Source organism: Schistosoma haematobium, chromosome 1 (assembly GCF_000699445.3).
Source record: "Schistosoma haematobium chromosome 1, whole genome shotgun sequence".
In the NCBI taxonomy this organism is placed as follows: domain Eukaryota; kingdom Metazoa; phylum Platyhelminthes; class Trematoda; order Strigeidida; family Schistosomatidae; genus Schistosoma; species Schistosoma haematobium.
In genome coordinates, this window is record NC_067196.1 from 28,244,270 (window position 1) to 28,258,206 (window position 13,937).

Sequence of the window (13,937 nt, forward strand, 5' to 3'; positions counted from 1 at the left end):
AACCGGTATCCAACGGTATCACTGTCTAACTTCAACCAATCCACAAAATTGAGCCATCATCCAGTGCTTCCAGATTTTCAATGGTGATCTAGCTTCACTTGATTCATGAAGTCAACTAGTAAATTACTATAATATCCACGAAACCTCGTTATGATAGTAAAATAGTTGTTAGTTTACAATAAATTGATTACATTGCTGCTTACCATTAATTTCATCTTTGCGCATTATTATTTCCCACGTTTAAGTTACAAAATTATTCAGTCAAATATTCACAACAAAAAAAGATTTGGTATTAGAAACCGATATTTTAATCGTTGACAAAGTGTTTTAAAAGATTTCAATTAATTTAATAATGAAGATCTGGAGCATTTGTTAATTGACTTATATGTTATGTGTGAAACTTTAAGCTCAGTTTATATAAATTGCCTTAACCTAGAGAAAATCAATGATCTTTCAGGTTATATTTTGATTGGTAAGAAGTGATTTTTGTATATCACGTGTACAATGTATATGAGCATTAATTTGTAACTATAACATGTACATGAAACAAAATTACATTAGAGTAGTTCAGGTCTTTTGATTAATTTTTTTTTAAAATGAATTTATGACAAAAATGGCAAATCTAGTTAAAAGAGAGGGGAAATTTACTGACATTTATGGAAGAAAAAACTATCATTCTATTACTAAAAATCTAGTTAAAATCTGGTATATTTAGAATAAGAGAGGAGTTTTGTGGATATTTTAGTAATTTAATAGTTGAATTCATGAGTCAATTGAAACTAGACCGCCATGGAAAACCTGGAAGCACTGGACGGCTGTTCCATCCTAGTATAGGACTCCTCAGCAATGCGCATTCACGATCCCTCCCTGCAGGATTCGAATCCAGGACCTATCTGTATTGCGCGAGAACGCTTAACTTCCAGATCACTGAGCCGGTATCCAGAGGTATTACTGTCTAACTTCAACCAATCCATGAAGTTGTGCCACCGTCCACCATTGTCATCAGAGAGTTACTATCTCACAACAGATCCGGTTGAACCTCACTAATTACTGCTTCTCACTAGAACACCAGGAAATACCTTTTGGAGACCGTCACTAGTGAGCACAAGATGATCACAATCGAAGAGGGGTTTTGTGGATATTATACTCATTTAATAGTTGAATTCATGAGTCAATTATAGCTAAACCACCATGGAAAACCTAAAAACACTGGACGACCGTTTCATCAATTGCTTAAAAACAAATTCTTGTAGACATTCTTCTCCTAATTAGTAACTGTGTCCTACGTTCAGTGAAATATTCAATGCAATGATACTAAATATCTTCATGAATGTTAGATAACTAGTTATATTTTGAACAATGATCATTGAATAGAATAATATATTTCAACACATGGTTTAAACTGACAATGAAATTATGAGTTCAGCTTTATCATCAAAAAATGTATGTTCTTCTACATTATACATTTATAATTCGGAAAAATTTATAGATTAACTGATGCATTAGTGTTAATTCAATTTTAATTTATATATATGAATTACCTAGGATTTTCAATGAATATATTTATTTTGTTTGAAGTTATTTGAACACATCGATATTGGTACAAGGAGGCACCAAATACATATGCGCCACACAAATCTCATTTGATTTGTATGAGGGCTAGGATACTGCCCGGGTGCCCGAATCGAAGCAGGTGGTTTTCTTAGGGAGCCACGCCCGTGGCCTTCGACCTAAATATCTGATCCACAAGGCAATGGAGTAACGTAAGGAGATGCAGTCCCATGGTAGCCGGTGACCAACGATTGGTTCATACGCCATTTGTTTCCTTAGGATCCTGAAGTTCATATGCACCATTGGCTTGGAACCAGTGTTTTGCAACTCCTCTAGGTTGAGCCTCCGTGTCCACCGACCCGGTTAAAGCGCCGAACATTTGCTTTACGTCCTCTCAATTTTGTAAACAATATCCTCGCCACAAGAAGGCAGTGAGTAGGACTTGTCTGTCAGTGGTTGTATGCACGTGGCCATGTGAGAGCATTTCGAGAGGGAGAGCGGACTCTCCTTACTCTCGGCCGTACCAGGGCATTTGGGGGCTATGAATATATCCATTAGATTTACAACTAAATGACACTTGTTTTTAACAATTCATGATAGGTATTACATATACGGAGTTGAGTTATACAGTATTATGCTTCAACTCCCTTGGCAAATTTTACCTTGAGATTTAACATCAACACATGTTTTTTTGTTTAACTAGTTGGATTCACCACTCGAATTACGTCCATTCACATAAATACGTTTAATTTATTTCTATAGTATAGACTTTTCTAGAAGTTTTCAAACATTTTATATTGTCTCAGAAGTTGAATCCCTATAGTTATATAATTAATTTCAGTTCTCGCATAAACTGTTCATAACTGAAAGGTAATGAAATTCTAGATTAAAAAGTGGAATTTTCTACTGTGTTTCTCTCGATATCAAATGAAATGAAATGTCCATTAATTATAGTGACTAAAGAACTTGATAAATAAGCCTAAGACTTGTTCACGATTTAATCATTAATCACTTTGTTAAAATAGAGACAAAATTGACCTAACTTGACTTAAGTAGTAAATCTAATACTCACATGATTTCAGATATATTTATTTAATCGCCGATTACCGGATTATATAAGACTTTTTAGCTTCGATTTCACTTTAGGATATCAATAAATTCTGTGAGCTAAAAGATGGAATGAGAATATGTGAATAATTTTCATACACCGAATTGATAAATGAATATTTTAACACATACGAATGATACATTCCTGTTATCTGAAGGGTTGTTTTTATAGCACACTAATCTGCTAGATGACGCTTTTATATTCTAAAGATATGCATTATAAATACGAATGTTATGGTGATTCGGAAATTTCACTTATGTAGGAGTGGATTAAACTTCCGAGTTACGAAAAAGGAATGAAACACTTTAAGAGGTAATATTGTGGTGTGTTCTACTGATGTCGACAGATATAAGTAGTATGTATCATCAATCGAAAGTGAAATGTCTGGTTGCAGAGGGTTAAGAAGATCAAGGAAAAGAGAACGAGACCAGAAAGTGATTTGTATAGAAACTAAGGAACAGTCAAGTCTTAAACAACTAATTGTTATTTTGCAAATGACGTATTTACTATATGGTTCTCAGATTTTACTAAGACGTACATCCGATTTTACCCATTTGTGTTCTCGTTCACTACAACATCTGTTTAATTTAGTTTATATCATATGAAATTGTTTTGATGCATTGTTTGTTATTTTCTGTTTTTCATTTAAATTAACAGAAAAATGATGATTGTTTTCCAGCTATTAGATTTGAAAATTAACAAATTCTATTAATTTTTGGCTTAAGATAGAAAAGTTTGTGAAGATTTTTCATCCTTTGAAAATGATTTTATTCATAAACTGACGCTAGAGTGTAGATTTAGACTGAAATCAATATAATGAACTTAATTATCTTGTTTGATTAATAGTCATGATTCAGTAGAGTTAACTGGAGTGATATAACTGCTTAACCTACATAATCTTGCACTGAAGCTACATCATATTATGAAACCTCACCCAGGTCCACCCCGTCCTAGATGCCTATTACTTTAGTATATTCTAAAATGAAATTCTACCAGGAAGTTATATTTGAGAGTCTAGGTTAAAGTAAAAAGAGGTAGACAGGTTATAACAAAACCACTGAATCTGGAGGTTTTATACAATCAACCGATTAATCAGTATTAATCCCAATTTATCTTCATGAGTCGCAATAAACCATCGAGTGTTTAGTGATCACTTTTCCAAAATATGGGTACATTTACTAGTGTTGTTTATTTTAATCCAAAACCCGCAAATTCACCGCAGAACAGTGGACGTCTAATACTTGTTTACCCCTACTTTAGGACCCTTCAGTAGTGAGTACTCACAATTACATACCTACAGGTTTTGTAGCAACCATGATACAAACAAAATAAATTTCCAGTACATCCTAATTTACTCTTTAACTAACTTCTGTTCATAACAATATCATCACAATTATATGAGATTATTTAGATATTCCTGAGAAAAACTGATAAGTAATTTATTAATCCCAAGATCAATGATCAAATCTAAAAGTAGACCTTTCGGGACGAACATGATTCTTTTACATTATTTACACATAATTTCTTATGACTACGGCTTATAAAGTTCCTTGAATTTGATCTGCCCTTTTGCTTAATCTTTACGTTGATTGCATCAGAAAACTATAGTGACTGCTAACAACCGATAAACAATCACTAGCAACTTGTGGATTTAAAAACGTTTGAAGAAGTTTACGATTAGAAATCAACATGTTTTATGACGGATAGATAATTTGTGCAAAAGGTATTCACATAACTTTAAATATCGTAATCTCATTCAACGAACTAGTTATACAACATAATTTGTGTATCGACTGTTACTCGTTATCACTATTATCTGTCTACAGCTGATGAGTACAACTAAGATAAAAAGCCACTAGTGCAATCTGTTTGGGAAGGCTGTATGGAAGTGTTATTTAAAATTAACTGAAGTTACTCGAAGGTTAACTGTAAATTAAAATTTGCTTTATAGAAACATTTAGCTTTTCATGTCACATAGTTTGCAAAAAGGTCAAAGTCTGACTTCATATATTTGCAGCTTATTCCTACTAGTAACTATATTTAAACGAAGCCATAAACGTGACTAACGAAAATATCCAAATATTTTTGTGAATGTTTCAATAAACTGTTATCAAATCAATATGATAGACAAACGTGGAGTTCATAAAATGCTGTAGTAAAAAATAAACTCTTCCTGCATAGGGGTGGATATAGTTATTTTTTAATATTATGAATATTTCTTTAGTATCATAGTCCAAAAATTTGAATCTTAATGTAATAAAAATGCCCTTAGCTAATAAATCTTAAATTAAGCGAAATATTCTAAATTCAAATCTAAATAATTATGATTAAATGGTATTAGATTTATTGACTTCTAAGTACCTGTTAATTCGACTGCAGCCACGAAACAAACACACTTCAGACAGATCCTCTCGGACTATTACACAAAATTCAGAACGCTGTAACGATTATTAAATCCACTTGGCACTGTTTACTGGAATCTTCCCATTGATGTTTAGGACTGCGATTAATCAGTCTCTTATTGGCATATGTTCATACTGTGCGCATTGCCTCCATATTATCTTAATTCATAAGCATTATAAGCAAAGATGGATAAGGGCTAGCAGTGGAATCCAGGATGCATGTTTCGTCATATTTGATAACGCGATGGCGTTTGAGGCGAACGGTACTGAATCCCAGTCTCAGAGTGAACATCCAGCTGGCTAGTTTCAAATGGAACAAAACGCGCGTCCTAGATTACATTGCTAGCCACTATCCATTTTTCCTTATAATTCTGTAACGGTTAGTTTGCACCTTTTTTAAAACCGAGTAAAACCCATCAAAAATTATAAAAAATGATGACGAGTATTAGAAATTACTTACTCATATTGTCACATCTAACTCCATATGGTTAACTCTAAAATAGATTTGTCAATAAATATCTTGTAGGAGATAATGAATTCTTCATAAAACCACTAACGTCCATTAAAAACACTCAGTATAAAGCCTTCAGAGTGAATACATTGACATTTAGATAAATATGGTTATGTACCGATATCACTACAATAATAAGATTGGAAACCAGTTAATAAGTCCTGAAAGATTAATAAAATTCACAAAAATGCTAAATTCTAACAGGTTTATTTCTATTGAGAAACAATTCTGGCTCATGCAGACTATCTGTCAATAAGATGATAAGCGGCTTTGAAATCACAAGATCTGTTTAATAATCTCTCAAGGCCAACTCGACACAATTCATTGGCTTCTAAGATGTTTAAAATTGATAAAAATGATAATAGTTAAAACAGGTTTAGACCTGAACAGTTCTTATAATGACTTTTTAATAATGAATAGTTTTTGTGGAATAAGTTATGATAAATAAACACATTTGTTTTCTACTTAATCCTATGGAAGCAAAAGGCTTAAAATAATTCAATATTATTTATGAACTTTTTCGAAATCAAGGAATTATCTGTATTTGAAATTTTTTACTATGGCCGCAAACCGTTCATGCGTTATAATTCAAACACTTAATCCTATTTCCTAGCCCTAGCTTACAAATGTAACCTGATTCTGGTTTGCCAGGATAAATAATTCAACAATCATCTTTTAACCATTTATAGATCGTAATTTTTCTAATTTTTTATGATAAATTCTACTATGATAAAATTCTATTTTCTAATAAATAAAAAGTCGTTTAAAGTCGACCCTAGAGCATAAATTACCGTCGGTTCTCGAATCTAATATAAGCTTTCAGTGATATACACAGAAAAATCTTATTTTCTACCAGATAATCAATAAATCTAGGGTAATATGTCTAAACTAATGTGAACGTTTGAGAAAATAAATATATATGAAATCCGAATACTGTCTATTGCAAAGTTGTTGTGTAAATGTTTATCGAAACATATGGCGACGTACAGACACACTTTAAATATTCAAAGTTTAGATTTTCGAACAAAATAGGTGACTTTATTTAATTAGATTATTTATTCACCATAAAATGTTCATTTGATAGCTAATTTGTTTTAATATTATATATATATATATATATATATATATATATATATATATATATATATATATATATATATATTATTACTAAAAACTTACTTTCTGGAGATAAACAGTAATTTATTCACCAAGTGTAGATTTATGTCACAGATTGAAATCATAAGTCAATTGAAGCTAGACCACCATGGAAAACCTGGAAGCACTGGACGGCCGTTTTGTCCTAGTATGGGACTCCTCGGTAGTGCGCATCCCCGCACCTCGCGAGATTCGAACCCAGGATCTAACACTCTCGCACCAGGCGCTTAACCAACTAGATTTATGTATTTGGCCATGAGGTCCATGTATTGCAATAAATTCCCGTTTAATACCTACTTGGCATATCAATATTGAAAATATGTTGAGGAAAATGATTTTTAAATAATATTATCTATCATACACCTCTGTTCATCAGCGTTCTGTTTTCTGGCTTCGTTTCTGTGACATCTTTTTGATTACATAATGTATTTAGTGCGCGAATTCCTGTCACTCGCCCCCTTTTGAACTTAGAGTTTACAAGAAAAACATGTCAACAACTATGATAGTTTTGCTAAATTTAACAGAGATTATTTTCCCGACAGGTGTATATATATGCCACATGAAGCATCATCATAAGGAATGGATCTTCATCGAAACGCTGGACGAGATTAAAGATAGAAAGAACAAGAAGAAAGCAATAACACCCGAACAAGAGCAGAAAAAGTCAGGGCACAAGCTTAGTACACAGAAGCAAACGAAGAGGTGAAAAAGAGCATTAGAGCCAACAAGCAGAAATATATAGAAGAGCTAACAACGCCAGTGGAAAGTCTCAAGACATGGAAATATGAAACAACAATATGACACAACGAAGAAACTAGAAGGGAAATATAGTAAACCAGAGGGACCAGTCAAGGACAAAGGAGGCAAGACAGTCACCGAGATTCAAGAACAGAGGAACAGATGGGTGGAATACTTCGAGGAACTCTTGAATAAACCATCTCCATTGAATCCATCGGATATCGAAGCAACACACACAGACTTTCCTATAGTTTTCACTCCACCTACGATCGAAGAAATCAGGATGGCCATCAGATAAATCAAGAGTGGGAAAGCAGCAGGACCTAACAATATACCAGCTGAAGCACCAAAGTCGCACACAGAAGTAACTGCAAATATGCTCCACATTTTATTCAGGAAGATTTGTGGGGAAGAACAAGTGCCACTGACAGACTGGAAAGAAGGATGTCTGAGATAATCAACATCATACGACGGACTACAGTGCAAAGTCGTGCACAGAGGACAGCTGACAGACTCATTCCAAGTGAGGATGAGAGTTAGATAAGGTTGCTCACTCTCTCCCTATCTCTTTCTTCTGGTGGTCAGCTGGATTATGAAGATCTTCACATCTGAGTACAAGCACGGATTACAATAGACAGGTTGAATGCAACCAAACGATTTGAACTTCGCAGTTAACCTAACCCTTCTATTTCATACACATCAACAAATGCAGGTCAAGGTAAACAATGTAACAGCAGTATGCCTCAACATACATAAGGGAAAAACAAGAACCTCAAACACAACACAGAGAACACTTGATGGGAAAATTCTGAAAGAGGTGGAAACGTTCATGTATCTGGGCGGCATCATCGATGAACAAGGAGGATCTGATGCAAATGTAAAGGCGAGGATTGGCAAAGCAAGAACAGCATTCCTACAGTTGAAGAACATATGGAAACTAAAACAACTGCCAATCAGTATCAAAGACAAATAGGCATACGACAAGTATCTGTCATATTAGTTTAATTGAGATAGTAACTGGACATACTATTTGGAGATAAATTTGATAAGCTGGTTCATTATTCTACATCTTTCTTTCGAAATAGACACTCAAACTTCTAACTACAAAAATATTAGGACAACAATCCTTATTTTTACAATCAAGACTGATATACCTTAACAGAGCATTTTATAACTAATGAACTGCAAATACTTACTAAATAGATAAATTTCTTATTAATGACAATTTTCACTTTCGCATTTACCTTTATTTGATTAGATTCTACGGTAGACAAGCAATCTATCCAAAAATTTAGATATGTTCTTAAATGAACTCTTCATCGTGTAGTGACCTACTTTTATGAGGAGAACTCGATTGTTATAATCAAAACAATTATTATTATAGCCAACTGTACCAGTGATTGTTTTACTGTACCTGTTTAAGTGTACCAAAAACTCACTCTTCCGTTGTTTGTGACCTTGCACGAACTCTCGTACGCCCAATAGTCCCGCTCGTAAACTTTGGTACGACCTCGATATTATTTCGATACCACGAGATCGCCAACAAATACATCTTACTACAACCTTCAACTGCCTTCTGATAATTGGTCTACGGAGGGATCTAACCTGGTAACTGGAACGTAGTCTTCCTGTAGTGGTGATCATTGTCAACCGCGACTCGACGCCTACTACAATTGTCTATATTCTTTTTAACGTGGTCTTAATTGTCGCAAGATAATGATAATGTGATACGTTTAAGAGTTACATCTGTTTAAAATCTCCGATATTAATTACTTCTTTTACTAAGGACAATTGTACACATTTCCAATGTAATCAATGACATTCGACTATGACCATTGTATTGTAAATAACCAAAACTTTTGTCCAAAATCTAAATGAATAAACATCAATTCTGATAAGCCTATGGTGTTTGATGGATCGAAATGTCGCTTGAAAGTTGTGTTAAATCTTTATCGTCAAATAACTGTGTGCTTAATATCATTGACAGGGTTGTAATAAAATGGATAGATAGATAGTTACTAAAATGCGATTGATTTGACAAACGTGAAAATTTTTGTTTTATTGTCTTTTATTTTCCTTTGTCAATCGTATTTACTATATGGTTCTCAGATTTTACTAAGACGTACATCCGATTTTACCCATTTGTGTTCTCGTTCACTACAACATCTGTTTAATTTAGTTTATATCATATGAAATTGTTTTGATGCATTGTTTGTTATTTTCTGTTTTTCATTTAAATTAACAGAAAAATGATGATTGTTTTCCAGCTATTAGATTTGAAAATTAACAAATTCTATTAATTTTTGGCTTAAGATAGAAAAGTTTGTGAAGATTTTTCATCCTTTGAAAATGATTTTATTCATAAACTGACGCTAGAGTGTAGATTTAGACTGAAATCAATATAATGAACTTAATTATCTTGTTTGATTAATAGTCATGATTCAGTAGAGTTAACTGGAGTGATATAACTGCTTAACCTACATAATCTTGCACTGAAGCTACATCATATTATGAAACCTCACCCAGGTCCACCCCGTCCTAGATGCCTATTACTTTAGTATATTCTAAAATGAAATTCTACCAGGAAGTTATATTTGAGAGTCTAGGTTAAAGTAAAAGAGGTAGACAGGTTATAACAAAACCACTGAATCTGGAGGTTTTATACAATCAACCGATTAATCAGTATTAATCCCAATTTATCTTCATGAGTCGCAATAAACCATCGAGTGTTTAGTGATCACTTTTCCAAAATATGGGTACATTTACTAGTGTTGTTTATTTTAATCCAAAACCCGCAAATTCACCGCAGAACAGTGGACGTCTAATACTTGTTTACCCCTACTTTAGGACCCTTCAGTAGTGAGTACTCACAATTACATACCTACAGGTTTTGTAGCAACCATGATACAAACAAAATAAATTTCCAGTACATCCTAATTTACTCTTTAACTAACTTCTGTTCATAACAATATCATCACAATTATATGAGATTATTTAGATATTCCTGAGAAAAACTGATAAGTAATTTATTAATCCCAAGATCAATGATCAAATCTAAAAGTAGACCTTTCGGGACGAACATGATTCTTTTACATTATTTACACATAATTTCTTATGACTACGGCTTATAAAGTTCCTTGAATTTGATCTGCCCTTTTGCTTAATCTTTACGTTGATTGCATCAGAAAACTATAGTGACTGCTAACAACCGATAAACAATCACTAGCAACTTGTGGATTTAAAAACGTTTGAAGAAGTTTACGATTAGAAATCAACATGTTTTATGACGGATAGATAATTTGTGCAAAAGGTATTCACATAACTTTAAATATCGTAATCTCATTCAACGAACTAGTTATACAACATAATTTGTGTATCGACTGTTACTCGTTATCACTATTATCTGTCTACAGCTGATGAGTACAACTAAGATAAAAAGCCACTAGTGCAATCTGTTTGGGAAGGCTGTATGGAAGTGTTATTTAAAATTAACTGAAGTTACTCGAAGGTTAACTGTAAATTAAAATTTGCTTTATAGAAACATTTAGCTTTTCATGTCACATAGTTTGCAAAAAGGTCAAAGTCTGACTTCATATATTTGCAGCTTATTCCTACTAGTAACTATATTTAAACGAAGCCATAAACGTGACTAACGAAAATATCCAAATATTTTTGTGAATGTTTCAATAAACTGTTATCAAATCAATATGATAGACAAACGTGGAGTTCATAAAATGCTGTAGTAAAAAATAAACTCTTCCTGCATAGGGGTGGATATAGTTATTTTTTAATATTATGAATATTTCTTTAGTATCATAGTCCAAAAATTTGAATCTTAATGTAATAAAAATGCCCTTAGCTAATAAATCTTAAATTAAGCGAAATATTCTAAATTCAAATCTAAATAATTATGATTAAATGGTATTAGATTTATTGACTTCTAAGTACCTGTTAATTCGACTGCAGCCACGAAACAAACACACTTCAGACAGATCCTCTCGGACTATTACACAAAATTCAGAACGCTGTAACGATTATTAAATCCACTTGGCACTGTTTACTGGAATCTTCCCATTGATGTTTAGGACTGCGATTAATCAGTCTCTTATTGGCATATGTTCATACTGTGCGCATTGCCTCCATATTATCTTAATTCATAAGCATTATAAGCAAAGATGGATAAGGGCTAGCAGTGGAATCCAGGATGCATGTTTCGTCATATTTGATAACGCGATGGCGTTTGAGGCGAACGGTACTGAATCCCAGTCTCAGAGTGAACATCCAGCTGGCTAGTTTCAAATGGAACAAAACGCGCGTCCTAGATTACATTGCTAGCCACTATCCATTTTTCCTTATAATTCTGTAACGGTTAGTTTGCACCTTTTTAAAACCGAGTAAAACCCATCAAAAATTATAAAAAATGATGACGAGTATTAGAAATTACTTACTCATATTGTCACATCTAACTCCATATGGTTAACTCTAAAATAGATTTGTCAATAAATATCTTGTAGGAGATAATGAATTCTTCATAAAACCACTAACGTCCATTAAAAACACTCAGTATAAAGCCTTCAGAGTGAATACATTGACATTTAGATAAATATGGTTATGTACCGATATCACTACAATAATAAGATTGGAAACCAGTTAATAAGTCCTGAAAGATTAATAAAATTCACAAAAATGCTAAATTCTAACAGGTTTATTTCTATTGAGAAACAATTCTGGCTCATGCAGACTATCTGTCAATAAGATGATAAGCGGCTTTGAAATCACAAGATCTGTTTAATAATCTCTCAAGGCCAACTCGACACAATTCATTGGCTTCTAAGATGTTTAAAATTGATAAAAATGATAATAGTTAAAACAGGTTTAGACCTGAACAGTTCTTATAATGACTTTTTAATAATGAATAGTTTTTGTGGAATAAGTTATGATAAATAAACACATTTGTTTTCTACTTAATCCTATGGAAGCAAAAGGCTTAAAATAATTCAATATTATTTATGAACTTTTTCGAAATCAAGGAATTATCTGTATTTGAAATTTTTTACTATGGCCGCAAACCGTTCATGCGTTATAATTCAAACACTTAATCCTATTTCCTAGCCCTAGCTTACAAATGTAACCTGATTCTGGTTTGCCAGGATAAATAATTCAACAATCATCTTTTAACCATTTATAGATCGTAATTTTTCTAATTTTTTATGATAAATTCTACTATGATAAAATTCTATTTTCTAATAAATAAAAAGTCGTTTAAAGTCGACCCTAGAGCATAAATTACCGTCGGTTCTCGAATCTAATATAAGCTTTCAGTGATATACACAGAAAAATCTTATTTTCTACCAGATAATCAATAAATCTAGGGTAATATGTCTAAACTAATGTGAACGTTTGAGAAAATAAATATATATGAAATCCGAATACTGTCTATTGCAAAGTTGTTGTGTAAATGTTTATCGAAACATATGGCGACGTACAGACACACTTTAAATATTCAAAGTTTAGATTTTCGAACAAAATAGGTGACTTTATTTAATTAGATTATTTATTCACCATAAAATGTTCATTTGATAGCTAATTTGTTTTAAATTATATATATATATATATATATATATATATATATATATATATATATATATATATATATATATATATATACTAAAAACTTACTTTCTGGAGATAAACAGTAATTTATTCACCAAGTGTAGATTTATGTCACAGATTGAAATCATAAGTCAATTGAAGCTAGACCACCATGGAAAACCTGGAAGCACTGGACGGCCGTTTTGTCCTAGTATGGGACTCCTCGGTAGTGCGCATCCCCGCACCTCGCGAGATTCGAACCCAGGATCTAACACTCTCGCACCAGGCGCTTAACCAACTAGATTTATGTATTTGGCCATGAGGTCCATGTATTGCAATAAATTCCCGTTTAATACCTACTTGGCATATCAATATTGAAAATATGTTGAGGAAAATGATTTTTAAATAATATTATCTATCATACACCTCTGTTCATCAGCGTTCTGTTTTCTGGCTTCGTTTCTGTGACATCTTTTTTGATTACATAATGTATTTAGTGCGCGAATTCCTGTCACTCGCCCCCTTTTGAACTTAGAGTTTACAAGAAAAACATGTCAACAACTATGATAGTTTTGCTAAATTTAACAGAGATTATTTTCCCGACAGGTGTATATATATGCCACATGAAGCATCATCATAAGGAATGGATCTTCATCGAAACGCTGGACGAGATTAAAGATAGAAAGAACAAGAAGAAAGCAATAACACCCGAACAAGAGCAGAAAAAGTCAGGGCACAAGCTTAGTACACAGAAGCAAACGAAGAGGTGAAAAAGAGCATTAGAGCCAACAAGCAGAAATATATAGAAGAGCTAACAACGCCAGTGGAAAGTCTCAAGACATGGAAATATGAAACAACAATATGACACAACGAAGAAACT

General features: G+C 32.9%; 1 protein-coding gene across 1 annotated transcript in view; it reads right to left on the reverse strand.

Moving 5' to 3' along the window:
• Positions 1-8,767: 8,767 nt before the first annotated feature.
• VAV3_1 (Guanine nucleotide exchange factor vav3) overlaps positions 8,768-13,937 on the reverse strand; it is a 56,280-nt gene continuing 51,110 nt past the window's right edge. Inside the window, exon 23 of the mRNA XM_051214977.1 lies at positions 8,768-9,070. The gene's annotated coding sequence lies outside the window, so the exon portion shown is untranslated. The remainder of the gene's footprint in view (positions 9,071-13,937) is intronic.